Source organism: Lathamus discolor, chromosome 5 (genome assembly GCF_037157495.1).
Source record: "Lathamus discolor isolate bLatDis1 chromosome 5, bLatDis1.hap1, whole genome shotgun sequence".
Taxonomy (NCBI): Eukaryota; Metazoa; Chordata; class Aves; order Psittaciformes; family Psittacidae; genus Lathamus; species Lathamus discolor.
This window is the reverse complement of record NC_088888.1, coordinates 9,563,081-9,589,354: the sequence shown is the minus strand read 5'-3', so window position 1 is coordinate 9,589,354 and position 26,274 is coordinate 9,563,081. Positions and strand designations below refer to the sequence as shown.

The following is a 26,274-nucleotide window of genomic DNA, read 5'->3' as shown; positions in this document are numbered from 1 at the left end:
CTTCCTCTGGCTTTGTCACTCAGTGCTGCTACAGAAGGTGATTAAGGGTTTTTAAGTGGCAGCTACAGAAGTATCGCTTTCATTGCATGAAATGCGTGATGGATATCAAGAGCGCTTTCAACCAGTTGTTTGCCTTGTTTGATTTGTGTGGCACAACCAATGTAATAACATCTTTACAAATGACTAATTATGGCTCTCCCTTGTGTTATGGAAACAGAAAAAAGAGCTTTTTTAGAATCCAACAGCAGCAATTGCTCATGTCCCATACTCTGTGATGTTCAAACCAATTATCACGTCAGTAAAAACATGAAAAACAGTTTCAGTGTTACAGTCATTACTGAGAATACATGGTTGTAGTTGTTGAAAATGTGTTATCTACATTAACACACATCTTGGTGAGTGCCAAAAGAATGTCCTTAAAAGAATCTTGTCTTTTTTAAGCAACTGTAGTGTTGCTAATAACCATGGCAATGATAAACAAGTTCACTTGCTTCCATGGTCATGGCTGAAATTCTGCTTTCCAGATGAGTATCTGAATTTGCTCCTGTTGAGTGATGCAAATTTTAAACCTGCATTGTCATAAATGTGAGGGACGTTTGGCTTAGCAGCTGGGGAAACATATTTAAAGCTGGGGGTGGAAATTCATGTGAATAAGAGGATGTGTGAGGAGCTGTTTAATACTGCTGGGAGCAGGAGAATCGGGTTTCTTCAGTTAACACAAACAATACATTCGCATCCACATATTAAGACAGGGACCCAGGAGTGACTAAAGGCTACCGTATAGATAGATGTTTGTGTTGGTAGGATTTTGTAGCAAAGACCCAGGCAGAGAGGGAGCCTATGCTGATAAAACTGATCTTCCTCCTGGAGAGCTGAAATCCCCCAGTCAATGTAATTAACAAAGTAAAAAGACTCCACTGCTGCTGTGAGTTGTGCGTGTATCGGGGGCTATTTTGCCAGCATTGTCCCACCATTAAGACAGGATTTTGCTTGTCCTTGTAGCTCACTGCAGAAGCCTGGAGCTGCATCTGCTCAATCGCCCTGAGGCCAGGGTGGATTTGAATGGGCAAACAGCAAAGTGCTCCTGATGAGAGCACCAGGTGGCATGTTGCACCATGGGGTATCTGTTTGCCCTTGGTGTGATCACTGGGGCAGGTTTTATTCTTCCAGCCTGATGTTCTGCCTAGTAACAAGAAAGACAAACTCTTGGTCTGCATCTTGCCAGTACTGTAACCCAGCATCATTTGCCACCAAGGAAGGCACCGCTGCCCTCTGCCTCTGTGCTTTTCTAGCCCCTGTGTTTCACAGCAGTTGCATGTTCAACTCTACATGAGAACCATTTAGATCAAAGACCATGAGTTGCTCTCAGCCTTTAGTTAGGCTAAGATTCCCATGGAGCTCTTTGCTGTGTGAAATCCATCCTAACAAACTTCACAACAGGGGGAAGCCTTGCCAAACACGCTTGACCAGCGCACATGCTCCACCAAAGACTGGTTTCAAAGTGTGGCTTTGACCGCGGATGGAGGTCTTCACCTGAGCAGCCTGGAGCTGCCAAGCCGTGTAACTGGGAAGAAAATTTGATTGCTTGACGTCTGCACCACTACTTTAAATGCAATTAAACCTTGTTTTAGTTGTAAAACTCAATGAAACACTGCTACAGAGGTGTTTCAGTTGTCAGGGTCTGACTGGAGAAAACCCCAGTGTGGGTCGCGTTTCCTTCGTGATCCCAAGAGGGAAATTAAGACGCAAATGAGGTCAGGTACTGTAATCGATCAGTTGGTTTATTACAAAAAGACAATGATTATATAAAGGGAAATTATTATAAAAAAGGGGATAATGATATGACATTGGAAAAAGGATGGGAATGAAGCAACAATTCAGGGTGCAGAGAGACAGAGAGCCACCAGTGTGGATCCAGCAGTGTCCCAGGGATGGGTTGCATCGTCGTCGGTGGTGGGAGTCCTTCAGGGTCCATAATCAGTGTCAGAGCAGAGTGTCCCCATGGTGTCCTCTTGGAGGGTGTCCATGTGGAGGTGTCCTCCTGGAGTTGTCTTATATGTGCTTATGGAGTTGTCCTCATGGCATTGTCTCTTTTGGTTATTACCTTTTCCCCCTTTTATAATGGGTTAGGGAGAGTATCACTGTTCTTCATGTCACGTATTACACGTGGTGATTACACCTGGACCAGTTTTGCTGGCCTTGCAGCCAGCTCTTCAACTGCACCTCTGCAGCAATTCTTGGGATAATGGGCAGCAAATGGGTGGAAGAGTCTTATCTCAACTCCTCCCACCCGTCTCTGAGACAATGGTCAGTGGAATCCCATCTCATACATACCAATCTTGGAGACAACAGATAGGATGATGGAGTCTGATTTCAGTTCAGTCTCTCACACCAGGTCATGTAACTGGGAAGAAAATTTGGCTGCCTGAAGTCTGCACCATTGCTTTAAATGCAATTAAGCCTTGTTTTAGTTATAAAACTTAATGAAACACTGCTACAGGAGTCCTGCTGGCTTCCCTTGTACTTCTTACAGCTCCTAAACAACCTTCTGCCTTGGTCTGGTTTAATTATCGTGGAAAAAGATTACCCTTTTTGTTGTAATTCATAAAACACTGACAGCCAGTATGATTTTGTACAAGACATGGGAAAAGAGAGCAGGAAAATTCAGAGGAATTATAAGAGAGGATATTCAGCATCTTGGATCCGCGTGTGCATGGTCCCCTGAAGACACGGGACCCAGCTCACTCACTGCAAGGTCAGCCTAATTTCTGATTATGAACCAGCCTGTTGTTTCATGTTGCCCTTGCAGCGGTGCTGGAACCAGTGAGGCTGTGCTGGCACAGTGATGTTCTCCTCCTTCTTGGCTGAAAGCAGGCCTGATGCACATCGATAGTGTTGATGTTACACCTGATTTTTCACATGCAGGTAACTCTGCCCTGCCTGCGCTTGCATCAAAACAGTCTTTGGGGGTGATGTTTCTGGGCTGTTTATTTTATCACCCATGGAAGGAGTAAGCAGAGGAAGCTGGGAGACAGATGTGCAGCTGATGCAAACAAATCCTTCTAATGAGCTCGGTGGAGCTGAACTAGTTACATCAGCAGGAAGAATTTCCCTTCTTTCCCTTCTTTCCCTTCCTTCCCAGGTCATAACCTGAGACCTGCAGCCTGGCTTGCCCATACCCAGCCCGAGTGCTTGCTCCCAGAAACACCGTTTCTGTGTTTTCAGAACAGAATGGTGGAGGTGCTTGAACCGGGAGAGGTGGTGGTGCTTGGCTGCCCAGCGGGTTGGAGCTCAAGAGCCACGGAAAGGAATGATGTTTGTAGCCATCTTGCTGGCTGTTGGGTTTCTTCCCGGGCATCTGGGTGGCTCAGCGTGGCAGAGTGCGAGGTGCTGACCCACCTCCCTGTCTATGTCAGGGATGTGTGTTTGTGACACTGGGAGGAGATTGCGTCCCAAAGCCAAGCACTGCAATGCTGGCTTCTGCAGACAGCATGTCATCAGCCTGCAAAAGCCTGGATGGGCATAATCCCTTACATCTCATCCACCCTCTTCTTAGCGGGCACTTTGCTTTTTTTATTATAGAGGGTAATAATCAGTAACAACAGAGCTTTAGGGGCTTCCTGAGAATCCCCAAAATAGGATTGTATAAACAGGTAAAAGGACAACTTCAGTGGTTAAAAACTCAGGGCTGTTCTTTCACCTTCCTCTTCACTTCTTAAACAAAGCCATCAGCTGTGATTGCACCCAGTCTGAGCTCACTGCCTTTAGACCCTTCATGTCATTGCGCAGTGCCAACATTCAAGCTTTGAAAGCACGCTCTTGCAAGTGGGTTACAGCCAATGCCAATGCAGTGATGACATAAGGCAGGGGAATCTGCTGTCGTGCACCACTGCATGTGAAATACCACCTCACACGTGTCCTCACACATGCCAACAGTTTTTTTATGGCATACTGCACATTGGTTTTTCTGTGCCCTCCTCAGCCCATTCCACGATGATCTCAGTTTGAGGCAGCGATGCAGGGTGCACAGGGCTCTGATACCCGCTTCCAACATCTCCATAGCACTGGCTGTTTGACTGGCAAATTTATCTCCTGCTTCCCCACGCTAGAGCCATCCCTAAGCAGTTGCTGGCTCCCAGCAGCTTCCAGCCCTGACTGCCATAGCATTCGCTTGTGGGAAGCTTTAAAGCACAACGATTACAGCTACGGCCGACTTGAGAGTCAGGAATGTTTGGTATGGTAATAAATATGTTCATGGCAGAACAGTAGGGGCTGGGTGAAGAGCTAAATAGCTGTATTCTCACCGAGCATTATCCATGCATTTCTTTGTGTGGCCGCAGGGTTGAAGCATTCCCTTCCCACCTCAGCTAAAGCTGACACAGAAATTGGAAAGCAAGCAAGCATCTAAAGGTGTGATGCTATTGATCAGCTTGTGAAAACACCATTCAGATTTAGCAGAAAATTAAACTGAAGTATTTCTTTTATATATGTGAAACAGATGTATAGACAAGGAAACTATTTACTGGGCAGATCTCCCTATAAGCAGATCACTGCTTCTAGGTAAGGCTGCAGATAATATGAAGGGAAAAATGTATTGCTTCTCTTGCTGAAATTTGCTTCCACCTTGAATTAGTATTCCTCCTGGTAACTGCTTGCCAAGCACAAGGCCAATAACTAATGCGGGTGCTGTAAACACAGCTATGTGATTGGGAAGTTAAAGTAGGTTGGGCAATGCCTTTTGGGGGGGCTTTCTGTTTCTCAGATGGAGTTTTTCCTACCCACAGAACTCTCAGTTATCTGTACAAGCCCATGTTGGCTCAGCCAACAGTTCACCTCTGTTCTGCAGATTTTAGCCACATGAATCATTTCCAGTTCTACTTTCCTGTTGCCACTCATTTTCAAAAGGGAGCGGGCGCGATCAGGAATATCCAGTGTTACTATTGTTGTTGCTAAACCGAAGGAGAATAAAGTTGGAAAAGCTCTTGAATGGCCTCCTGGAAGCCAGTGTTTAACTCCTGGTGTTGGGATGAGAAACGCAGATTTTTCTACAGCCTGGGAAGCATCCAGTGCTAGTCTGCATGAGAATTGCTGAACAGACTGGACTTTGAGAGCGAGCCAGAAGGTTAATTCCTGCTTTCCTGTCACAGCCTCCTTCCTCACGGAACTGGAAAATGAGCCAAACCCCCCTAAGCATCATATCTGCCCTTTGCTGCTGGCTGCCAGGGCCCTGGGTGCACCCATTGCCCTGCTCCTGGGACCCCCATGCACCCACTTTCATCCTGGACAGCTCCTCACTTACTGGTCAAGTGTCCCTATCTAGTCACGGACCCACGGTGTGGAGCTACCTCTCCCATCTCCAAGTTGCTTCCTGGCATGGCCACTGACCTCCATCTCTTGGGCAATTCATCCCAGCTTCCTTTTGTTAGAGAGCAAAAGCTTAGCCCAGATCATTCAGAGTACTTTACTTACAGAGACCTTAGAGCAGCCTTTCAGTACCTACAGAGGGCCTACAGGAAAGCTGGAGAGCGGCTTTTTACTAAGGCCTGTCAGGACAGGACAAGGGGGAATGGCTTTAACCTGACAGAGGGGAGACTGAGATGAGACATAAGGCAGAAGCTCTTCCCTGTGAGGGTGCTGAGGAGCTGGCACAGGGTGCCCAGAGAAGCTGTGGCTGCCCCATGCCTGGATGTGTACATTGCTAATTCCTGATGTTTTGATGAGCTCTATGGTCGCATCCCTACACTAAGCAGCTCCAGTCAAATCAGCCATCTTAGGGCAATGCCAGGCCCACAACTGAATCTCACACAGGTTTTTCTGTCAATTCTCTCTTAGAATTCCAGAATGGTTTGGGTTGGAAGGGACATTAAAGCTCATCCAGTCCCAACTCCCTGCCATGGGCAGGGACACCTTCCACTGGACCAGGTTGCTCCAAGCCCTGTCCAACCTGGCGTTGAGCACTGCCAGGGATGGGGCAGCTACAGCTCCTCTGGGCTGCTCTCCATTGCATGTTCAACACAGACTGTGACCAGTGAGCAAAGCAAAGGGTTTAAGAACTATTTCTGACTGCTTGCCAACATTTTTTCTGCCCCAGAAGAGAGCCAACAATAACAACCTGGGGAAGGAGAGGGAGGAGAACAATATGAAATTGTCTGAAATTATCCACATGAGGCTGAATGGGGAATAAGGCTGAAGAAGCAGCTGCAGGAAGGAAGATGGATGGAGGGCAAGAGGCTGGAGCTGCAGGAGCAGCAGTGGCAGATGGAGAAGGATGGACCAACACAAGAGAGGGTGAGGAGTGAGATGCACAAACGCAGCATGTGTGGCACAGCTGGAACCAAGGCCAGGCATGGCTTTGACATTCAGGGGTCCAGATAACTTCTCTTTCAAAATGTTGGTTTGTTGTGGTTCATACAAGTCCCTCTTTTGTTATCAGGGTTTCAAGTTGAAATGTATGTGCAGAATGAAATTTGGTAACGCTATTTTGCTCCTACTCTTTGACTCCTGACTAAAACCATCCTCAGATGGGGAACAGGGCATTTTCTAGATGTACGTACACAGACACAGGTGACCCTGCATGGGATTGCTTTCTGTCCTTTCCTTTCAGCCCATTCACTACCTCAGACACCCAGCAGATCCATGATCAACAGGTTTAATGCTGGCAAGCCGGCTGTTGGAGCTTCAGTAGTGAAGTGGATTAAAACTTTGTTAATCCACGAGTAGTGGGTGTTATGGATACGCCTAAAAGGACTGGCTCTGAGAGAAAAGGCTTCATGTACTCGCCCAGGACCACTGGTGGTATACAGTTTGCTGGCTGCAATGAGTACGTGAATGTATCGACCAAACGAAATGCTGCATGATCATTCTACTGCTCTTAATCAACTGGAAGGCAGCTTCCTGAATGCACAGAGAGGTGCACCATCTGGTGTTGAATTGGCTTTCTTCTCTCCGAATAAGACTATAATCAACAGGACATCTGAGTCCGGCATATTTTCCAAGGCCTCATCCATCTGCTCTGACTCATGAGATCATACCCAGTGTCAGTGCACTGAAGAGATCAAGTTTTATTCCATAGCTATGAGTTTCAACACAGTTACTCCTTCATCCCAGCACATTCAGGTGTGTTTGGTCTACAGAATAAAGACCATTTCAGTCACCCTTTTCTCCCATGCCCTTTATACTCTTCAGTGATGGCAAGGTCACAGGTTGGTACTTTTATCTACTCAGTATACCTTCATTTCATCCCTGCACATCACCCACTCAGAAACAGCTAGCAGCAGCCATGCCAGCCCCCAGACACATGGTGATATGGGTTTCAGTGTTCATTTGCTGAAAAAGAAAGTTTAGGGAAAGCATGGTTTTGGCTGCCGGAGACAGTGCAGCAACCAGACACAAAGGTCTTTGAGTCTTCAGCCTGGAGAAGAGAAGGCTGCGTGGGGACCTCATAGCAGCCTTCCAGTACCTGAAGGGGGCCTATAGGGATGCTGGGGAGGGACTCTTCGTCAGGGACTGTAGTGACAGGACAAGGGGTAACGGGTTAAAACTTAAACAGGGGAAGTTTAGATTGGATATAAGGAGGAAATTCTTTCCTGTTAGGGTGGTGAGACACTGGAATGGGTTGCCCAGGGAGGTTGTGGGTGCTCCATCCCTGGCGGTGTTCAAGGCCAGGTTGGATGAAGCCTTGTGTGGGATGGTTTAGCGTGAGGTGTCCCTGTCCATGGCGGGGGGGTTGGAACTGGATGATCTTGAGGTCCTTTCCAACCCTAACTATTCTATGATTCTATGATTCTATTTTCTTTCCAATATATCCAGCCAGGGAGCCTGTTTGAAATCCTTAACTGGACCAGACTGTGAGTTTTCCAGCCTGGAACTGGAATACCATCCATTTGAGTGTGACTTGTCTTAGCCTGCTTGAAAATTCATTGAGAATTGGTTTGCAGGAACCAAGCCAGCCATTACTCTTTGCCTCATCAAGAACCGTGTATCTTGAGTTTCTCTTGTATGAGGTGATTACCAAGCAGCTTCATTCAGAAATGGAGGGAGATTCAGGCAAAGGGTAACTTTCCTGCAGAATGAGGCTGCAAAACCATGATCAGCAGTGCACCTGGAGCCATAAACCGTGCAGTCCCTAGATAGAGCAGGAACTCAACGCTGCTCTCCTTAGGGGCTTGTATCGTACCATGAAGTCACTGGAACTGATAACTTGGACTGCCTGGGTCAATGCTTTGATACTGATAGCACAACTTGGTGATAGTCTCTTGACATGAAAGCATTGCATAAAGAGCTTCATGTAAAATAGATATAAGAAACTTCTGTTAAGAAATATGCACTCCTGCTTGCCCCATCCATAAGCCCACTTCTTGTTTTATTTCTTTATATATTTCTACAAACGCTTCAAACTTCATAAGAATGAAGTGCCAGCTCCATGTGCAATCTTTCTGTCCTGTCTGCAATCTCTTAAATTATAGGGTACTGGCAATGAAGGAGGAGAGGCAGGAGAGCCAGGGAGCTATGCGCACATGCCTGAGTTATGCTCTTACTGCTGTGACAGAGCCCCCACCACTGCTATCCTTTTTGCCTCTGCGTCTTGTCCAAAAACCAACTCGTCCAACATCAAAAGCTACATATGGAGACCTGTTGCATATTGTCCTTTCTTCCCTTAGATCTGGGCCTCCTCTGTTCAGTTGCCTTTGCAGTACTCAGGTAGATTAAAGGAGTCGGCAGGCTGATCACTGTCATCCTTTGTGCTGGGCACTCTTTGTTTTGTAAATGTTCTGTGTAAAAGGGGACATTCAGAGCATCTAAAGCTGTCCTCCCAGCAACAAGCTTGTGAATTCCTCTTGCTGATGGGCTGTGCATTAGGATGGCATCACCTCAGGCTCAGGGGTCTGTGTAAGGTGTGTCCCAAACCACCTGACAGCAGAGCCACAGCTCCTCTATGCTGTTCCCAATTCAGCCAAAAACGTGATGGGCAAGATAAAAGCAAATCCCTTTGGGGATTATTTCAGAGATGCTGAACCCCAGCCCACCACTGTGCTATGATGAGATTCTGTTCTCCTCCCAGTCCCTCCCTGTATCAGCCCAACTATCTATTAGAGGAGATTATAATAACCAGCTGCCTCAGTCAGTGTTTTGAAGCTAAGCACTCACAACTGCTTGAATGTATTTGGATTAAAGGTAGGCTAAATAAAGCTGATATCAGAAGTGAAGCTTATAATGTGCAGTAAGATGAGGGGCTAGCATCGCTGGGCTTCAAGTCATACCTTTTCTTTTGAATAACAATATAAAACCATAAAACCTTTGCTACTAAGAGACACCATAATGAGCATTTTGCATTGAAATCAAAATAGTTTCTTTTAAAAACACCCAAGCTCTCTTTAAACTGCCAAGTCTGTAGCTGGATATTTAAGCTTAGAGCAGGACTTGAACTATTGCCATTTGCCTTAAAACTGTGAGCATCAGTATAAAACTAAACCACAAGTAAATTCACTTGGAGTACTGCAGAATGCAAGGACTCAACAAGTTGAAAGCCAATTGTTAAACAAGCAAGTACTCTCCTAATCGTAACACAAGGTGAAAATAACCAGGAAGCAAATAGAACACACCATTGATTAAGTCCTTCATTATGTAGGATAGCTTTTAATGGAGGAGCCTGGGTGTGTGTCATTGCTCTTATCTCTCCAAAGACAGTAGGCACACACTGTAAAAATCAGTCTGTTCATTTTCTGCTTGAAAAGATCATTGTAAAAAGAAAGGTGTCAGGGAGTGGAGGTCATGCTGATTTATTGGCAATTAAACCTGCAGGATTTCTGCACTCCTTTCAAAACTAAGTATCTCTGGGTAATTCAGCCTGGCAGATTACATTGTGGGCTATCTACTAAAAGGCATGAATCTTTTTGTTTGTGCACAACAGAAACAATTGACTTGGTCTTATTTAGGAAATTGCTGCTATTTTCTGTAAGGTATTTGTGTTACCCATGAAGGGAAGTAAGTTGTCTCTTAACGATGGAAGGTTCTTCCCAACAGTAAATATATGGGGTTTATTCCTCATCCATTGTTGAGGATAACAAGTCTACAGGGAAACTTCTTCCTGTTTAGACATCTGTGCTAAATATGTAACCCAAATGCATTTCTAAGACCGCGTTTGCTTTACTCCACTCCATGGCTGATTTTTCCATTCCGGAGCATGTACTTTCAAACCAGGCTGCATCAGCCTGGTCTCTGTGATTGTTTTCCAGAACTCTGGAAAAACGCCATCCTCAAGTGGCATATCTAACCTGGCAAGGTGTTCACTATGCTGACTTGGCAGAACCATCTCACACAGATTTGGGTTTATATCATTTACTGAGCTAGCATAAGCTATACCAAATGACTAGATGGAAGTATGATTGGTATTCCCACCCGAAGTAGTTTCTAGAGTAACAATGATCTCAAATTCTTTCTAATGAAAGTAATTTCTTGGCTCTGCAAGCAGTTTTGGATATCCAGTATTGACAGTTTTGGATATCCAATATTGTAGAGCCTTAATATTTCAGTGATGATTCGACATGTATTTCAGTCCTTGACCATGCAACATGTTGTGCAGGAGGAATATGTCCTTGACCATGCAACATGTTGTGCAGGAGGAATGCTGCAACCAGCACTGAACATTTTTCCAATCAATGGTTGTATGATTGGGAAAGCAATTATTAATATTGATAGATAATATTGCTCCTCAGACTTCCTTTATAGCTACCTGCTTGTCTGCACTCTAGATCTATACTTCAGAGATATACACTGGAGAAGATTAGGTCTTCAGGAAACATTAACAGCTCCTTAATCTTAGGAGGAGCTGTTAAGGGGGGAAGAAAAAAGCAGAGAGCATTTTCAGTCCCTAAAATGACAGACTTTGGGCCTGTCTGTATATAGCTATGGCAAGAACTTCATCACCGAGTCCCGTCTGTGGGGTAGCGAGAGATGAGAGAACAAATGCGGCAGGTGGCAGGGTGGTGGGGGAAGAAATGCTGTACATCATGCAATACCTCATGTACATCATGTACCACTCTTGGCTTTGCCTAGAGTGGGGGAAAAGATCAAGTGCTAGACTAGAGTAGTGGTAGGAGACAGCAAAGCAGGAGGCACTCCCAAGCAGAAACACCCAGTTATGGTGTGGGAGCTGAATAGGCAAACATATTGACCTGGAGAAATAGGAAGTCCCTTTGAAGTTATTACTTCAAACAAGCTGCCAATGCAAATCAGAGATGATGCTTGCAACAAGAAGGCCTAAAAGAAGCAGGTGTCCAAGCAGTAGCAGCCCTGGGCAGAAACAAAGCTTAGCCAGAGCCTGTGCCCAGCACCCTGTTTTGCTCCTCCGGAGGAGACAGCACCATCCGTGGTTTGGATTAACCTGACAAACTCTTACTCTGGCTTTCCTCAGGACCATGTGTGGATTATAGGTCACCAGGATCAAAGGGCCTGTGGTTTCGTGATGCAAAGTGCTGAGGCACAATGGAGCCTGGCTGACCATTCACACATGGCAGAAATCCCAGCAACGTAACTGGGGCTTACTGGCTCTCGTATATAACATGTTCATGCCAATCTGGCACTTGTATTAGCAGTTCCCTTCCTACCCTTCCCCAGTCTTCACACTCCTAGGTCACACCTAAGAGCATTGATCTTGTATTACGCTTCAGATTACAGCTTGGGTGAGGAGGGGCTTTCATGGTGCTGGGTGGCATGGGTCAGGTCCAGCTGAGACAGCCTTTGGAGAGCCCCGTTGTGCCCTCTCCTCTCAGAATAGGCAGCTTGCAGCTTCTTGGAGGCAGGTTGCACCTTCCCAGTGGGGTTGTCCTCCACGTAACAGGTTTGGATGACCATCCCCTGTGCCCAGGGTAAACTTTATCCCAGTACTCATAAAAACGTCATCTACCATCAACCCCTTGGATTGAAATAAAAGCAAAGGTCTGAAGATACTGACCATGACATGGGAGAGGTGGAAGGATGTATTTTCTGCCCAGAGCTTGCATTGTGCTCATTGTGGTGAACATAAGTCATAGAATCATAGAATAGTTAGGGTTGGAAAGGACCTTAAGATCATCTAGTTCCAACCCCCTGCCATGGACACCAAGTCACCTAGAGCTGTGACTGTGCCCTGGAGGGGAGAGGGCAGCCAGCCTTTGGCAGAGACCACGCAGGAGCCAGGAAGGAGGGATGCAGTGATGAGGGCAAAGCAGACATGACATGTCCTTGAGTGGGCAGTGCCTTCAAGGACAGCCCCAGAGAGGCACCAGCAGCCTCTGCTGAGTCTGCCTTGGCTCTGAGCAGGAGGTGATACCTCCTGCCATCTCCTCAGCACCTCTGCAGCCCTGCTTCCCCTCATCTCCTGCCTTGGGGGACTGCAGGAGGTGCTGCATTGGCATTCTGGAGAGCCATGCAGACACCTATAGTGTAGCACCATGACTAATATCCGGGCTGCCTATTTTAAAGGTCTGAGTTGGGAAATAGCACCATGTCCTTGTGACATTTATTGGATGAGTTCTGCTTTGCTGCTGGTTTTCTTCAGTAGCTCTGGTGCTTGTCCTATAAGCAGTAGAAAGCTGAGGTGGAGCAAGAGGGAGACCAAGGCGGTGTGTGGCATCCCTTGTGGGACAGGGTAAATTGCAGGAAAGAATGGGGTAATGCCTTCAGACCTGTGAGCAAGCAGCTTTCAGGGGCTTTGCACAAAGCAGCCTGGCAGGGCATCCTCCAGGCCATGGCCCTACAGCTTCTCAGGGATATGGGCAGGAAGATTCCAGTGACCTTGGCTCTGTCTGATACGGCTGTTCCCAGACCTCCACCACCTGCTCCCTCTTGCTTTCACAAATTGCATGCAGGATTTAGCAGGCAAATGGGATCATGGTAAGGAAACAAGGATTAAACTCATCATGGACACCAGACAGGCTCCTTGATCACCCAGCAGCTGCCTGGGCACTAAGCAAAGGCATCCCGGTGCTGACTGAGGTCACTAGTCAGGAGTCAGTGCAGGCAGGGACAGACAGAGCAGGCAAGAATGAGGAGAGCTGTGAGTTCCCCCATGATGACCCATGGTGTCCCCAGCTGCACTGCTGCAGCCGTCAGTGACTTCACAGGCTGCAAAGAGTGATGGTCACGCTGGCTGTTGTTAGAGGTGATGCAGAAGGTGCTCCAGAACACCTCAGATCTTGGTTAATGCCATTATTGATACGAAGTTGCTGGATTTTTAACAGTAGTATGGTTCAAAGCCAAAAACTATGTTAGACAGAGGCATGTTGAGGAGCAGAGCGGACAGAGGAACAAGGTGATGACATTTTTCAGGAGGCGTAGAAACATTTTATATCATTTGAAGAGCTCCACTTCCCCTGGTTTAAATAAAATGTCCATTCAAAGGCGAAGTTGGGGAATTTTTTGTTTCCATGGGAGGGTGGCAACTTCAGGGCACTTTCAGCTTTTGTCCTTTTAGTTTAGGTTTTGTCCTTCTTGGTTTGGGGATTTGGGTTTTTAATCCACCAACATGGACAAGATGTGAGGGCGCGCGTTCCCCCTGAACCCAGACTGCGTTTTTAAGGGATAAATGAGAAAATATCTGTGATCAGCTCCACTTTAAAGGCTGGGGTGGAGATGACACCAAGGGGTGAGACTAGATACCACCCTCGGTGGCACACACTGGGCCTTCGGTGCAACAATTGAAGTGGAAGGGTTCGGATTCAATCCTGGTCTCTCAGGTCATTGCCAAGCCAGGCAAAAGGCAAAGTAACACACTCGGATTCCAGCAGGCAAACAGCAAGCTGCTCCTCCCTCCCTCTGGAGCAGCTGAGGTGCGGTAGGCAGCGAGGCAAGCCGCATCGCACGCTTTCTGGGCAGCAAAGGGATGGAAATTCAGGCAAAAGAGCCTCTCATGGGTGAAGGATTGCCGGTACCAGCAGCGCAAGGTCTGTTCTCAATGGTTTAGGAATGGAGGGTGCTTTCAGCATTTTGATAGTTTTAGTAATACATAATTTATACAAGTGCACTTCTGTTGCTCAACGAGAGGGTAGAAGAGCCCTGGCTGGCTCCTGCAGCTGTAAGAAAATAAAGGTTGAATGGATCCTAATGCATTCAGTGAGCAGAAATTAGGCAGGAACAAAGTAACAGTTGCTGAGAACAATCTATTCTGGTCAAAACCATGCAGCTGGACTCTGTTTCCGAAACCGAAGCTTCACAGCACGACAGAAGGAACCGGCATGCGCTGGGCTAAGCGTTTCTGCTGCTGGATTTGATCTTCTGCCTGCAAGAGAATATTCTGCCTGCTGTAACCCGTGCCTGATTCCTCCTCACACCTAAAAAACCCTAGAGGTTGTTCTCTGAGATTGTTTCCAATTAAAACCCCCAACAACTGGCTTCTGCTGGCGTGGAGTGGGGGAATTTCCTTGAAACCCATTCCCATCCTCCCTTACAAATAAAGTCACTGCAATGATCACGAGGCAGGCGAAAGCCAAGCATCCTTCTGAAGGCAAGGAAACCCTGGGAGGGTGAATAAACACCAAACAAGAATTCTCCCTGCAGGCAGCTTCCTGAGATCCTCTTTATTATGCTCTAAAACTGCAAGTGAACAGGAGTGTGAAACCCTGCTAAGCAAACAGCAAAGTTCTTGCCCTGAGAAGCTTAAAGCTGAGGGCATGAGCAGAGGACAATGTGCTACAAGGCAGAGCAAACATGGTGGTGGCTTTATCTTTGTGAAGAGGACAAGGGGGAATGGCTTCAGACTGATTTAGGTGAGACATTAGGAAGAAATTCTTCCCTGTGAGGGTGCTGAGGCGCTGGCACAGGGTGCCCAGAGAAGCTGTGACTGCCCCATCCCTGGCAGTGTTCAAGGCCAGGTTGGACGGAGCTTGGAGCAACCTGCTCTAGTGGAAGGTATCCCTGCCTGTGGCAGGGGGTTGGAACTGAATGAGCTTAAGGTCCCTTCCAACCCAAACCAGTCTGGGATTCTGTGACCAAAAGAAAAATATAAGGAAAAAAAAAAAAAAAAGTAGTAAAAAAAAAGGGGACAAGGGGAAAAAGAGAAAAAAATAAGGGGAGAGGAAAAAAAAAAGGTTTAATGGGAGAAATGAAAAAGATGAATGGAAAGAGGGGAAAAACAGGCAAAACACACCAGCGCATGGGTGATTGTGGATGTGTGAGCGGAGCGGAAAGGGAAGTGAAACTAAAAGCAGAGTTTACGTTTAAATTTAGGGTTTGGGGGGACTGTTCCGGGGGGAAACGAGAACTTTTCCCATCCAGCGAGGATGCTCGGGGAGGGATGCGGGACCGGAGCATGGCAACCGGTGTTCCCGGTTGCCATGGGGAGGCGGGGCGGTGCTTCCGGTTGCCATGGGGAGGCGGGGCGGTGTTCCCGGTTGCCATGGGGAGGCGGGGCGGTGCTCCCGGTTGCCATGGGGAGGCGGGGCGGTGCTCCCGGTTGCCATGGGGAGCGGAGCGGGGCGGGCGGAGCCGCCGCCGCTGCGCAGGGAGCAGCTGCTCCTGACACATCCCCCCGCTGCCATATTGTGTCCGCGCCGCACGGCTTCATGACCGCGGTGAGTGCAGCCGGCGCGCCGCCTCTCCCCCCTTTCCCGCTCGCCCTCCATCCCCACGCCTGTTTTTGTTGCTTCCCCCCCTTTTCTTTATTTAGTTTTTGTGGTTTTCAGCGGTTTGGGGGTTGGGGTTTTTTTGTCTTTAACGCTCCGGACGGGTTTCGCGGGGGAACGGCAGAGCGCGGGGAGCGGCGCGGCGGCTCCGCTGGTGCTTGGGGTAGGGGCGGGGGGGATGCTGCGGCCCCTCTAACCGGTCTCATTGATGACGCGGGGGGGGGGGGGGGGGAATTGCGCGGAGCACGGGGACACCCCCCCTCCCCTTCCACCCCCTTTCCCCGCAGCTCCTCCCCCCGGCGCGGCTCCGCGGAGCTTCCGCCCGCGGGTTTTTCCGCGGGTGACCCGGGATGACGCGGCCGCCGCGCGCTTGTTCCGCGCCACCGGGTCACCGCGGGAAAGCCTTCAAGCGGCTCCTTTAACTCGGCGGGCCCCGGCGGTGTCTGTGTTCGGGCCGCCACGTTGTCCCCGCGGCGGTGGGGAGCCCCCAGGGGCGGGCAGAGGGGCTGCGGCCGCGGGGGGCGGGCGGTGAGGATCGCACGTTTTGGGGTGAAACATCTGGGAGCCGGTCATGAGGGGCTGCGATCTGCACGCGGCCCTGGGGAACGTGCCTGTTTCGGGGGGGGGGGGGGTGTTCAGTGGAGGTGGGCAGTGAGCATCGGCTCAGCGCAAACACACCGATCCTCCCGGTCTGTGTGCGAGCGGGAACCCGCTTTTGTCCGGAAAGGTTCGGGTTCTGGCGTGGCCCAGACAAAGAGTAAAGAGGACAAAGAAGGAAACCAGAAGATAAGGAGTGATCTTGAGTGGGGCCTGATGAACTTGCCTTGGTGCCTGCCGAGGGATGGGCATCATGTGAAAATGTGAAGTTAAAAATGATGAATTATGTTGGACTTGAGTGCTGTGAAGGTAACTTGGTTGGGTTTGTGGCTAACCTGTGAAATCAAGGTAATTTTATCTATACTGTACTACATACGCATATACATTATAGAATCCCAGACTGGTTTGGGTTGGAAGGGACCTTAAAGCTCAGCCAGTTCCAACCCCTGCCACAGGCAGGGACACCTTCCACTAGAGCAGGGTGCTCCAAGCCCCATCCAACCTGGCCTTGAGCACTGCCAGGGATGGGGCAGCCACAGCTTCTCTGGGCACCCTGTGCCAGCGCCTCAGCACTCTCACAGGAGAGAATTTCCTAATGTCTCATCTCAGTCTCCCCTCTGTCAGGTTAAAGCCATTCCCCCTTGTCCTGTCCCTGCAGGCCCTTGTAAAAAAAAAAATATACCTACACCCCCTCCAAATGATGTTATTGGTGGACTCGCGTTTAGATGGACTTTGGTAATGGCTGGGTTGCGATATATTGACATGTGAATCATTTAACTTCTGCTGTGTTTCTTGGACTGGGGTCTTTTCTTTCTAGAAGCCTGGTGTGATGCTACATCTATGCAAGAAGAATCGAGCTGGTGTAATGTCAGAAAACTTGAACTAGTTCAAAGTCAGTTTGGTGTCTTTTTTGTCTTGGCAGGTGCCAGCTCGCATTCCCCAAGCTCCACGGAAGGTAGTTGGGCACATCAGCTCTGAACTGCAATTAACCCGGCACAGAGCTTGAGCTAATGAACTGAGTGCCACGGTATGTTACTTCTGAGCCTGGCCACATAAAACTTGATGTGTTTGTTGGCAACATCTGGGCCAGAGGACTGAGTGACCCTCTCTAGGTGCCGCTGCTGAGGCTGTGCTGGAGAAGTTCCACAGGGGTTGCTAAGCCCAGAAGTAAGATTGTATCCCTTTTATCCAAACAGAACACCGACCAAAGAGCGTGCTGCCTCAACAACTCCAAGCACCACAGATTTTCTCCTTGAGGGGCCTTCCCATGTCCTCTGGGCTGCTTGGGATGGAAGGCAGCAGTGTTGCCAGGAGCTATCTCAGTGTCAGGATGTGCCAGTCCAGTAAGTAATGGAGCAGATAAAGGGATGTGTGATGGTCCCGCTGAAGGAGAAAAAGAACTGCCTGGCGAGTGAGTGTAGTGCCTGGGAAAGCAGACAGAGGCTTAGGTGCACGTCAGGCTGATTTTTACCATCTTTATTAACCACAGACTCTGCTTACTCAGTGCAGGAGACTCGAAAACCTGACACCTAGAGCAAAGGCCAACTGTTTCAGTGAACAAGATAGTTTGGTACCTGAAGGTGGCACATCTACCCCCAGAGAGGTGCTGCATGCGCCATCCCTGGAGATATCCAAGGCCGGGCTGGATGTGGTTCTGGGCAACCTGATCTAGTTGAAGATATCCCTGCTTATTGCAGGTGGTTGGACTAGATGAGGTTTGAAGGTCCCTTCCAAGTCAAACTATGCTATGATTCTGTGATTCTAAGAAGATGTTGTGTATGGATTCAGTTTAAACTGGTGAGAAAGTGATGCAGTTCTTGTGTGGAAATGTCGGTTCCTGTAAGAACAGCAGAGGTTTTTACGCTGGTTTCAGCTGGGGCTGTAATTCCACCCTCCTTCCCTATTATTGCTCTTTGGCGACTGGTTATTCGGGTTCCAAGGAGCTGGTACAGATGAGAGGAAATACCCCATGCATGCAGAAGACTTTTTCGGAATCTTATCAGTATGAGCCGAACACGAGGGTAATGTACCGCTGCTGTGTATCTCTTGTGCTGTTCCCTTCAGTGGGGTAGTCCCACTGCACTGCCATGGTGCAAAATGAGCTGTGTGAAGTACAGGTTTCCTTTCCTGGCTGTGAATCAATGAAAAAGGCCAGGTCAGACAGGGCTTGGAGCAACCTGCTCTACTGGAAGGTATTCCTGCCCATGGCAAGGGGTTGGAACTGAATGAGTTTTAAGGTCCCTTCTAACCCAAACCATTCCATAATTCTATGAAGAGCAGCCTTTAGTGCCCATAAGTAAAGGTGGTCGGTGATACAGATGGATGCTCACTGTCTTTTAGCACAGGTGTAAATTTTGCCCTTTTCTTCCATCTGTCTCCATGAGTTTTCTCTTTATGGCCGTTGCTATTCCTCCCCATCCCGTTGCTGAGGTGGGCTGTGTATAAGCTCAACTGTAGGATGCCAGCGCACTGATTGTAACCCTTCTGAGGGAAGTAGGTGGAAGCAGTGAGTGCCTCATCCCTAGTGCCTGTGCCTCGCTGCTCCACATCTGAAAGGGTGTTGGGCAACTTCCTGCGCCGAGACGCGGCCATCGGTGTGACTCATGTCAGCACACGCAGCTCTGTCTCTGGGCAGGTGCACACTTGCAGGCTGCAAACCCCATCCGCGTCCCAGCGCAGCAGCCGAGAGGGCGGGTTTGGGTGCATGTGGTGTGTCTCCTTGCAGGTCCAGCTGCTTCCTTGGCTCCCAGAGAAGATGCCTCCACATAAAACAAGAAGACCCTGAGATGCTGCTTCACGGTTTTTTTCTGGCTGGACTTCTATGTGTGATATGTGTTTATTCATAGAACCACAGGATCAGTGCACTTGGAAAAAGCCTTCAAGATCATCCAGTCCAAGCATTCCCCAGCACTGCCAAGGCCACTACTAACCCATGTCACTGAGGGGCTCATCTACACCATGTGTGAACACTTCCAGGGATGGTGACTCCACTGCTGTCCTGGGCAGCCTGTTCCAATGCCTGATCACCCTCTGGGGCAGGAATTGTTCCTCATCTCCATCTAAACCTCCCCTGGTGCAGCTTGAGGCTGTTTCCTCTTGTCCCATCCCTTGTTCCTTGGGAGCAGAGACCAGCCCCCTCCTGCCTCCATCCTCCTTTCAGGCAGTTGTAGGGAGCAATAAGGTTCCCCCTGATCCTTCTCTTCTCCATACTAACCCTCCCCAGGTCCCTCAGCCATTCCTCATCACACTTGTGCTCCAGGCCCTGCACCAGTTCCATTGCCCTTCTCTGGCCCTGCTCCAGCACCTCAATGTCTCTTGTAGTGAGGGACCCAGAGCTGAACACAGGATTCGAGGTGCAGCCTCACCAGTGCCCAGTACAGGGGGATGATCACTGTCCTGGCCCTGCTGGCCACGCTATTGCTGATACAGGACAGGATTCATTCTCTGTCATATTACATGAGCCGTCTGACTTAGTGCATGCTGTGCGATGATGAACTCTCCATCCCACCCTCATCATGGGTAAATGCACACAGCGATGCTCTGGGGTACTTGCAAAATAGAATTGAAGTCAGCAAGCGGCAGGCAGCTCACTCATGCATGCTTCAGGAATAAATTCCATCCTAGGGAAGAAATGCTGTCTGATGCTAGCCACCGTCCGTATGACCCCGGGTACTCTGCCTCCTCCCTGTGAAACACGATGGGTATGGAAGCATGAGGCTTGGGTCGCACTTGGTTTTGGGGAGCGCTGTTGGGTGCTCCTCTGTGCTGAGTGCCTGCAGGTCTGCGTGGCTGGCAACCAGGGAGCCTAGCTGTTGTGTCTGGGGTAGGAATACCCCTGCAACCGAGTGTACCAGGACCATTTCAAGAGAAGCCTGGAACTGGGGCAGATAAGAAGATTAATAACAGAAGTCAATGGTGTGGATTTTTGCTTTTTCCTAGTGTGTTCAAGCTTTTTTCTTTTAAGTTCAAACAAGACTTAGAGCTCCTTACTTCTTGCCTCAAAGCTTAGAGTATGTTGGGGACTGTGTTACATTTGCTACTGCTGCTGCAGAAGTTGCCCCTAACTCATCTTCTGCACCCTCTGTAAGGATCAGTTTATACGTAGTTTATTTCTATAATTAGTTCAGGGTTTTTTTACTGCTGCTCGATCTTCAGGTTATCTGTTTACACAGCTGAATCTCAAGTGTGCATCCCCCAACAAAAGGATGGAGCCAGGAGGTGGCTGGTCTCTTCTCCCAAGGGACAAGTGACAGGACAAGAGGAAACGGCCTCAAGCTGCACCAAGAGAGATTTGGATACTGGGAACAATTCCTTCCCCAAAGGGTGCTCAGGCATTGGAACAGGCTGCCCAGGGCAGTGGTGGAGTCACCGTCCCTGGAAGCGTTCACACATGGTGTAGATAAGGCCATCAGTGACTTGGGTTAGCGATGGCCTTGGCAGCGCTGGGGAGCGGTTGGACTGGATGATCTTCAAGGTCTTTTCCAACCCAGTTGATTCTAAGATTCTGTGTGTGTCTGGCTGTTTTCCCAAAGCCCATCTCCTGGAGCAGCTTATCTTGATACCACACTGGGGCCTCCTTTCTTCTCTTGGGTTATTTTCAGTGCATTCCTGTCTTGCAGCATGTAGCTAATTCTGGTTTCCTGGTTCATGTGGGGTCCCCTGTTTTCTTCCTTTTTAACACTCTTACGGCACTGCATTGTGCTTAGATCTGGGGCCATGGTCACCTAGAAGCTAATTACTGGGTATGGAGAGAGCTCAGTGACTGGAAAACTTCCACAAAGTAGAACTGGTTTGTGAGGACCATCACCAGACCCGCTGTAGAATCATAGAATGGTTTGAGTTAGAAGGGGCCTTAAAGAGCAGGTCAGCCTGTTCCTATCTGCTAGTTTGGTTTAGGGATGCTGAGTAGTCAAAATTAGGAGCTATATGCTTTTGGGCTCATGACCATGCTGTATGAGAAGTGTCAGATGGCATCTTGTACTTTGAGGGTCTAGTTTTGCTAGCATGGATGCCTTTCTTCTGTGTTTAGAGATGCTTGTATCTTCTGCAGCCTTCCCCCGAGGGTGTACCTCAACGTACAGACCCTGTATGATTAAACTGGGCCATTTTTCAGAACAAGAAACCTGCCTGGTCCATGTGTTCCAGTGTGGGGTCACCGTATAGAAGAAAAGGTAATTTTACACTGCAGCCATGGTGAGGAGAGGGCCGATTCTGATATAAAGTGATTTGGAAACAGAAAACCAAGTTCAACAGTTGTGGAGTGAAATTAAGAGCGAGTTGGCCAAGAAGGTCAGCATGGTGAGGAGCCTCGCTTTGCCTTGCAGGGATGTGGAGCAGGAGCTGGGAAATAGCAACCGGTGACAGCTTCACAATCCCAAAGCTGTACTGGTAATGTGGGTGGGTTTGCGCTACAACTAAATCTTGCAGAAGGGTCACTTGGGGCGAAGCTTCAAATTGTTGGTTTTCAGCTGAAAATCAGGAGTTGTGGTTCTTTAAGGCTGAAGAAGGCAGAAAAGCTGGATGGAGCAGATAGCATTATGTTTTCCAGTGTTGGTAAATCGGTACTGACACCAGCTGGAATGTAGCTTATTTCTATTTCAGGGGGATGGTAAAGAAACACATGGAAGGGTTACCCTGGAAGGGGAATTAGCATGAGAATTATTTTGCAAGGCATGTGCTCAAATGGCTCACTTGTGAACATCATCAATGGCTTACATTTTTTTGCATGTTAGTCCATTTAGCAAGCAGTGTTTCAGGAACATGACCTGGAGGCATCTTTTGAAAAGCTGCTATTGGCAGTAAGGCATTTCTTTTTAAAGCACTTCTTCCCCCCCCACTTTCTGTGACACCAAAGGGGTTTATAGGGGTTTTTCTTAATAGATTTCATTGCTGTTTTGTTTTGTTTTGTTCGTTTTCTTCACTTCCCAATTTCTCTGTTGGACTGTTTTCATGTGCGTGGTTTAAATCTGAGGCACAGGAAACCTGGTCCAGTAGTGACTGCAGCCTTTGGAAAGGCTTCTCAGTGGCCAAGTCTCAGAGGCTCCGGGCCATGCACAGGGTCTGGAATGGGCTCTGGGCATGTCTGAGTTTACATACCATTGTTGTTTGGGATGTTTATTTGTGTGTGTGTTTATGTGTACTTACTATAAAAATGAAAACTTGCTTTCATACAAGTTAGATCTCAGATGAAACCACTCTTCCCTGGGCTATGGTAAGGGTTTAATCCCTTCCCTTCTTTAGTTTTGCAGCATTTCTTTTCCTCATATTGGATTTTTTCATTGCTTTTAGCTCCCATTTTTTTGTTGGTTTTTTGCTTTTCTTTTCCTCTGCCTTTAATTATATCACAGAGTGAGAGAGAATATTGACATTAAAAGGGGATTAAAATGAGAGAGGCTTGGAAGTATTTTGGCGAACACCTGGAAAACCTTTCTTCTTCGACCACGCCACGCTAAGGTTGAAAAGCAACCTGTGAGCTTATGGCTTGTCTGGTCCATCAGTTGGGATGTTTTGTTTCAGGCTGGCTTTGAGAAGCCGAGAACTGCTTTTTAAATGGGTTTTAAACCAATTATTTTCAATTCCCCCCCTCCCTTGCAAGCCATGAGGAGCAGGAAGGGGCACTGCCTGCAGTGGGTGCTACCCTAATGGGAGCATCCCTGGGTGCCCTTTGTCGCTGGCGGGGTGCAGCTGCCCGCTTTCTCCTCCGCAGACAACAGCTCCTGGCTCGCCAAAGTCTATGGCCGAGAGGTGGTTTTGTCCTCGGGAGACCGTAATGCCTTTAGTTGTCTTGGATACGTGACATCATATAGTGTTGTAATCAAATATAGGCCTTTCACAGGGCTGGGAAGGGGGGGTTCAGCTGACCTCCAGCCGCTGCTGTGGAGTGGGCAGGGGATGGAGCAAGGCAGCCCGAGACAAAGAAGATGAGTGAGGGAGGGCAGGTTAAATTAATGGTGGGAAAAATAGCCTGGTGTCATGCTTTAATGCTCTTGGTGAAGCAGATGTGGTGCTTTTTATCAATGGGGTTTCACTAATTACGCAGGGATGTACTTTTTTTGCTGCTCTTCCCTTTTACCGTGCAAAAACTTGTGACTGGTCCTGTGCTGTGTGCCTGCTGGCTTGGAAGTTTATCCCAAACTTGTGTAGGTGAGCAGTGACAGTCATTCATTTGTGCAGTTCTTGCGCTGTTTTAACAGCACAAAACCTTCAGTGATGTATTGAAGTCAGGACAAGCCCCGGTGTTGATACGCTTCCATAGGTGCAGAGGAATGTGAAAATCAATAGAAGAGTTTGCTACTGGTATAGTTGCTTGTGTGCAAAAAGCATGTACCCGTCGTTTTAAATACTCTCATAGTGCCTGTTTATGTTAGTACCAAAACTGTGTGTGGAGTTCACAAATGCCCCAGCCCTGTAACTAAGGCTGCACGCCCCGAGCTTGGTGCAGAGAGGGTGGTTGCAGAGCTGCTCTTACAACAGAATTGTGATATGGCTAAAAATCTCTTATCCTGACTTAAAATCATATTCTACTGCTCAGACTGGGACAATGCACGGTAATACATTCTTTATTTTCTTTTTAATCTTAAATCTGGAGGGAAATCACTGCACTGTTAGCAGTACTAGCAGAGGCAACGTTTTGCTTGGCTGGTCCTACAGAAATAAATAGGTAAGTTTATTGCCCTAATCTGGGGCACTGATGTTGTGCAGATGCCAAATGGCACCTTTCATCTGATGCCATTGGACAGTGAGGAAGGGTCAAGCATAGTTCTCTTCCAGGGATGGGGTTGGCTGAAGATTTGCAAAGGGATAGCTCATACAAAATGAGCCAACTGCTGAAATACAGGGAGACCATATAGCAGTCTTCCAGTGCCTAAAGGGGCTATGAGAAATCTGGAGAGCAACTTTTGACAAGTGCCTGTAGGGACAGGACAAGGGGGAATGTCTTTAACCTGACAGAGGGGAGACTGAGATGAGACATTAGGAAGAAATTCTTCCCTGTGAGGGTGCCGAGGCCCTGGCCCAGGGTGCCCAGAGAAGCTGTGGCTGCCCCATCCCTGGCAGTGCTCAAGGCCAGGTTGGATGGGGCTTGGAGCAACCTGGTCCAGTGGAAGGTGTCCCTGCCTGTGGCAGGGGGTTGGAACTGGATGAGCTTTGAGGTCCCTTCTGACCCAAACCACTCTAGGATTCTATGGCTGAGAAGTGTGAGCTAATATGTAGCTGGCTAAAGAGGCAGTGAACAAGGAGGTGAGGTTAATCATTATAAGGAAAATGGTACAACTCATGTTGCAGCAGAACTGGGGTTTGTCTCCTTTTAGGAATTTTATCTCTTTGGTTTGTTTGGGGTTTTTTTGGTTTTTTGTTTCTTAATTTAGGAAAGGATTGAAGAAGTGACATAAGCCTATGGATATATCGCTGTGTTTGAAGCCAGCCATCACTGAGTGCCAATATAAATCTGCTCTGACGGCTTGGGGGAGAAGTAAATTGTCGGGAGACCAAAGCTATTTTTGACGGGCTGTTTGAGCAGTTGGCTTTGCTTTAATTTAACCTTTTTATTTTTGTTTATTTTTAATGACTGGATTGGTTGTTAATCACACCCATCCCTGCCTTAAATAGACAATTTTGGGATGGTTTCCAGCACTAGTACTGGTAAGCATAGGTGCGGGTTTTCCTGTCAAAACGGCTTTGCAATAGCTGGCGCAAAAGCGTATGAGCAGATGAAGAGAGGAGAAGAAACTGCTGATGGGGAACGCAGTGTATTTTCTGGGGAGGCACAAATTCCGCCCCCAGCACTTGCTGGGCACCAGGAGGGGCTGGCAGGGCTCTGGTTCTTGGGGTGCATAAAGATATCCATTGCCTTCCAGTGTCAGCATGTCACGCCTCCATCACACACATCATTCCCCTCTTCCCAAACAAGAAGGCTAGGCAAACACATCTCCAGGCAGGCTGGGCAGTATAACTGCATGTAGTTCTTTTGTTTGCTTGGGGGTTTTGGAGGCTTTTGTACAGTTAATATGAATCTCAGCTTTACTGGTAAACCACATCCATAGCTGGAGTGTCTCATGTTTACAGCAGGCTGGTATAGCCTCTGTAATATGTGTCTGTGTGTCTATATGAACAGTTGAGTGGTTTTGCTGGTCTGTACTTCTGGTACAGCTGTGTTGGCCCAAGCTGTAGGTGCAGTGAAGCTGCGACATGGTCACATCAGCAGGAGGAAAACAGCTGTTGCCATCACATAGTTTACTAGATGACTGCTTTTACAACTCTACAAGCAATAAGATGTTCAATGTTAGTGTAATGCCTCTAAAGCATGGGTGGGCTCTTCTGAGTGGCTTTTTTATTGATGATGATTTTCGAGTTGGGTGGGTTTTTGGGGTTTTGGTTTGTTTGGGTTTTCCCATCTAGGGAAAAATCCAAAGCAAGTGCTCAGCCATTACTTCTGCGACAGGCCTGAGCTGTCACCCCAGTGGATGGTCACTTCCTCTTGAGTGCTGGTCTCTGCTTTGCAGGACAGCCTGGGACAGAGCAGCAAACCCTTGCAGCAAGAGAAAAAGGTGGTCTTTTGGACCTGGGTAGCTCCATAAAACCCAACTGACCAACTGATAGGCTGGTCAGATCTTTCCCTGGTGGAAAGGGGAGACAAAACTTGGGAGTGACTGTGACTTATACGGGGCTGTGAAGACTTCTTTCACACTGAGTGAACAAATTCGCTTTATGCTGATTTAAGTTTTGCAGCTTGTTTTTCACTTGCTGGGCACCAAAGGCAAACACTTCTTCGTAGGTCAATTTGTAATATAATGAGTATAATGAAAGAGTTCATGTGAGAGCTGAATGGATCAGATCCTACCTGTTAAGGTCTTTTTCAGATTTCAGATGCTGACATCAAAATAGCTGTTATTTCTTGTGTCCAGATTGGTGTTTCAAGATAGATACAGCAGTTTCCCAATGCTTACCTTAAGTTCTGGTTATAAACCAAGGGGAGTTAACACATGCTTATGAGATTATTGCCATGCTTGTGTTGGACCCTGGCTCTCATCAGTGACTACAGTGTTATTGCACAGTGTGGGGATGTAGAGGGACTTTTTGC

General features: G+C 48.0%; 1 protein-coding gene across 7 annotated transcripts in view; it reads left to right on the top strand.

The window, feature by feature from the left end:
• Positions 1–26,274, top strand: part of FOXN2 (forkhead box N2) — a 107,471-nt gene that overhangs the window by 60,889 nt on the left and 20,308 nt on the right. Inside the window, exons 1-3 of one of the 7 annotated variants that reach the window (XM_065679672.1) lie at positions 15,467–15,548; positions 17,119–17,223; positions 17,393–17,539. The exons of 1 other annotated variant lie outside the window; for it this stretch is intronic. The gene's annotated coding sequence lies outside the window, so the exon portion shown is untranslated. Of the gene's footprint in view, positions 1–15,459; positions 15,549–15,747; positions 15,763–16,520; positions 16,545–17,118; positions 17,224–17,343; positions 17,364–17,392; positions 17,540–26,274 lie in introns of those variants that run through there. 5 more of the 7 variants (XM_065679674.1, XM_065679673.1, XM_065679671.1 and 2 more) reach the window with 5 other exon arrangements.